The sequence below is a fragment of the Littorina saxatilis genome, linkage group LG1, assembly GCF_037325665.1.
Source record: "Littorina saxatilis isolate snail1 linkage group LG1, US_GU_Lsax_2.0, whole genome shotgun sequence".
Lineage (NCBI taxonomy): Eukaryota > Metazoa > Mollusca > Gastropoda > Littorinimorpha > Littorinidae > Littorina > Littorina saxatilis.
Genome location: NC_090245.1, coordinates 19011757 through 19016756, shown reverse-complemented (window position 1 = coordinate 19016756; position 5000 = coordinate 19011757).

The window sequence follows — 5000 nt, the reverse complement described above, 5'->3', positions numbered from 1 at the left end:
ATAGAAAAGAGAGTGTTTGTGTGCCGTGATTGTTGCCCACTTCTTTCATTCCCCTCCTGCGAAGTTTACATGTGATCTCGTGCACAAACTATGCACTCATATATACCCATCCTTATTATTCACTTTCCATAATGTTCATTATCAATCAGTTGTTGTTCGTTTTGTTTTGTTTTGTTTTTAACAGTTTCTTTTCATATACCTTGCATATGTTTACTTCTCAAGATTTTTTTTTAACAATTGTATGTTACATTTTTAACTGCGATTGTCAAATCAGCCTGGACTGTCGATTTCATCCAGGCTTTCTCACACTCACAGAATGACAGAAAGTGGCAATTGGTTTGGTGGCCACCCTGTATAATGCATGGGAAGTAAGGTCCCTTATGTCGTTTGTAACTTTTGTTTTCTACCATGTTGTAGAGTTGCGACATTCTTCAAAGTACGTGTAAATGAATTTTAGAGAACGATCGAGCTGAAGACGAATTCCTTTGCTTCTAAAGGTTCCCCGTCTGTACAATCGCAGCATCATTGTAAACTATCATGAAAAGGCGAAGGGTAAGCAACGGCGGAATTGTATGTTCTGTTTCAAGGAACTGGAAGCTTGGGTTGGATTATTGCGCCAAAGAGAGACAGATCTTACCGCAGTAACAAACGTTTTAGTCATATTGAATTGAGCAATTTTAACTTGATTAGGTATGCGTTCCTTATCACACAAACAACTCCACCAAAACAACACAGAGGGACTTTCGGCAATTATATTGTCTGCTATTCGTAGTAGTTCCATACATGGTAAATCTGGATAAAGTTTCTAATACGTGTACCGGTGATGTACATGTCTTGCCTACACGCACTGGGAACTGAACCTATATAATTACTAAGTTAAAACGGACTTTAACATGTATATTAAGGGGCACGTATACTCTATTGTCTAAAAAAAAAACATTTCGATTTTCCTCAGTCATTCCAGGTTGGATTAATATTCTGCATGATTACAAACACACGTTTGTGCATTCACATACTAGCACCGGCATCAATTAGCAACTACTCTCATGACATGCACATCAGGTCGACATCTGTGCTGCTTCGATGAATTTATCACTTTGATCACAATTTCACAAATGCTCCTCGGTTCCTCAAACAGGTTCCTACACACATGCTGCCTGTCTATGTCTCTTACACATGCTTACAATCCTTCTTACCATGAAGATACAATGTACATGTACTACCTTTTGCAAATCAGTTATTGCACACAACACACACACACACACACACACACACAACTTTTCATACAAACCATACATGTTTGATAGTAGTACATTCAGTATTAATGTTTTGTCGTGGAACCTAAAAGGGTATAAAGAAACAATCGACGGACAAACAACCAACAAATTGCAGGATGATAACGTTATACAATCTTTATGTGGATATGACATTATTATGCTGGAGGAGATGCACCTGGACGAGGACCATGCCGAAGAAGTATTTCTATCAGGATTTGTAAAACGTCACTTTTATAGAAAGAGAAGAACAAATGCAACCAGTGCTTCTGGGGGTATTAGTTTATTCATAAGAGAAAACATATCTTCAAACTTCCAAATCCTACAAAAAAGCAACAGTGACATTATTTGGCTGAAAGTTCAAAAGGATAACAAAGAACACGACATTTATTTAGGGTGTGTATATATTCCGCCCGAATCGTCATCCTTTGGAAAAGATTTTACTGAGGAATTGTGGGACAAGTTAGAGAATGACTTAGATGAATTAATACCCAAAGGTAACGTGATCTTATGCGGAGACTTCAATGCAAGAACGGGTGAACTGATCGATTATCTAAAGTTATATAGCGAAAGTCTTAGGTATTCTTTGCCATCAACTTATTGCTTTGACTATCTACATGAAAGACATTCTTCAGATAAGGTCATACAAAAACAAGGTAGAAGGTTGATAGATTTGTGCCATAATAATAACATGTATATACTTAATGGAAGGTCCTTGGGAGACTTAAGTGGGCGATACACATGTTATACACCCCAGGGTTGTAGTGTAGTAGACTATTTTCTTTGTTCTCAGGAACTAATCAAGGATGTAATACATATGAAAGTAAAAGATTTAACTGTATATTCAGATCATTGTCCTTTAGAACTAAGAATTCGAATTCCGTTCAAAAACAAAAATGCCAATGTTAAACCTAACATCAATTGTAAACATAATAAATGTTCAATTAATAACCAAGGAAAAGCAGAAGATATAATATATCAGTGGGACAGCAATTCACAAGTTAAATTCAAACAGGAGTTAGACACACGAGACATGAAACATTTACTTCAGAACATAAACGACGAAATTGAAACAATGCATACATGTGAAGACAAATATTACTCAGACGAGTGTGTTAACAATTTAACAGACAAAATAACAGCAATGCTAAACACGGCTGCAAAAAAATGCTTGAACAAGAAAATCAAGAACCGCAATTTTACGAAAAAGAATAGAAAACATAAAAAATGGTTCGATAGTGACTGTTTTTTACAAAGGAGAGAATTAAAATCATTATTAAATGCTCTAAATAGATACCCTTATGATGTAAATTTATGTCAGAAATACTACTCAAAAAGAAAAAAATACAAAGCAATATTAAAAAAAAAGAAAAGGATTTTTAAAGATAATTTAGTAAAGAAATTGAATGACGAATTTAATAACGATCCAAGTGCTATGTGGAAAACTCTAAAAGATTTAAAGACGATGGGTGAAGTCAATACAACTAAAAAATGTGCAATCAATCCAATGAAATGGATTGATCATTTAGAGAAATTGATAGGAACAGAAACTAAAGTTTCTGATGAAAGAAAATACATAGTAAATGAGGAATTAAAGAAGATGCATACACATTGTTATACACCTATTTTAGATGACCCCATAACAGAGAAAGAATTAAAAAAAGAATGTAAAACGTTGAAAAATAAGAAGTCATCCGGAAAAGATAGAATAACCAATGAAATTATAAAAGCAAGTTTAGATCATATGACTAAAATATTAGTTAATCTATTCAACATTATTCTTACAAGTGGTAACTATCCTACAGAATGGAAGACTGGAATAAGTGTACCATTGCATAAAAAAGGAGATCCAATGAATCCGAGTAACTATAGAGGAATCACTCTTAGTAGTAATTTGGGAAAATTGTTTTGTAAAATCATAAATTCAAGAATCAACAACTTTTTAGAAAAAAAGAATATTTTGATAAAAGAACAAGCTGGGTTTCGAAAAGGATACCGAACGATGGATCAAATATTCATTCTGAAGAAAATTGTAGACGATATTATCAATACTAAAAATGGTAGATTATATGGATGTTTCGTAGATTTTCAAAAAGCTTTTGATAACGTTTGGCATGATGCACTTTTACTTAAGATATACAAAACTGGCATAAGAGGTAAATGCTACAATATAATCAAAAACATGTATATTAATACAAAGATATGCACACAAATGCAAGGTGGATATTCACCAGATGTATTGGTTAAAAAAGGAGTACATCAAGGAAATACATTAAGCCCAACTCTTTTTAATATTTTCATTAATGATATAACAGATGGAATGCCTGACGTTGATTCGCCATACATTAACCAGAATACAAAAATATCGTGTCTACTGTATGCAGATGATCTAGTACTTCTTTCAAAATCAAAAATAGGATTACAAAATAAGTTAGATTATCTAAATAACTATTGCCTACAGTGGGGTTTGAAAATTAACATAGAAAAAACAAAAATTATAGTATTTTGTCATATAAATCCAAAAATGCACACAATATTTAAATGTGGAACTGATGTAATCAAAGTAACAGATCAATATAAATATTTAGGGGTCATATTCAACAAGAATGGAAATTTTGATACAGCTCAAGATCATTTAAGTAAACAAGGTAATAAAGCAGCACATTCCCTCCGCAGAATTTTCAGCAATCAAAACGTGCAAATAGACACAATGATACATTTATTTGATTCACTTGTAAATCCGATATTAACATATGGCGCTGAAATCTGGTATCCGTTTACGTTTAATAATAAAATAAAACAAACAAATACTGATCATTTCTTTGGATCATGTTTATCTAGCAAAACTCCTCATGAATTTGTTCATATCAAATTTTGTCGATTCCTTCTTGGAGTTCATAGAAAAGCTATGTGGATACCTGTACTGGGGGAATTAGGAAGGTTCCCTTTAGGATTAAAAATGTTATCACAAACAATAGCATTTTGGGCGCATATTCTAGACTCCAAACAAGATTCGTATATACATCAATTATATGACTCAATGTTGCTCCATCCGACAGAAACGCCATGGCTACAATTTGTTAGACAATCTCTTTGTAACTTAGGTTTTAGTCACGTTTGGCATAACCAATCTACATTAAATGTACACAAATTAAAGTTTGCCATTGACAAAAAACAACAAGAGGAATATATAAGATACTGGACAAAAGAAAAATCAGATACATATTCCAGACTTAAGTTTTATTCTATGATCAGTAAATCTTACGAAATGCAGTCATACTTAATACAAATTAAGAATAATAAACACAGAAAGATGTTAAGCAGATTAAGGACTAGCACACATTGTCTAAAAATTGAAAGTGGAAGACATCAGAATATCCCTAAAGAAAATCGTCTTTGTATTGAATGCAATGTCATAGAAGATGAAATACATTTTCTAGATAAATGCAATAAATATGTTAAATTAAGGGATGAATTTAAAGAAGATGCTTCACATATCAATATGAAATATGCTAACAAAAATCCAAGTAACTTATTTTTAGAAGACGAAGTTCAAGTTCGTCTTGGCAAATTTGTTACGGATTGTTTTAGCATTGTATAATGCATTATTATTATTATTTGTTGTTTGTTGTGTCAATAACTTTACTGGTTCATGACAATAAACATTATTCTATTCTATTCTATTCTATTCACACACACACACACACACACACACACACACACACA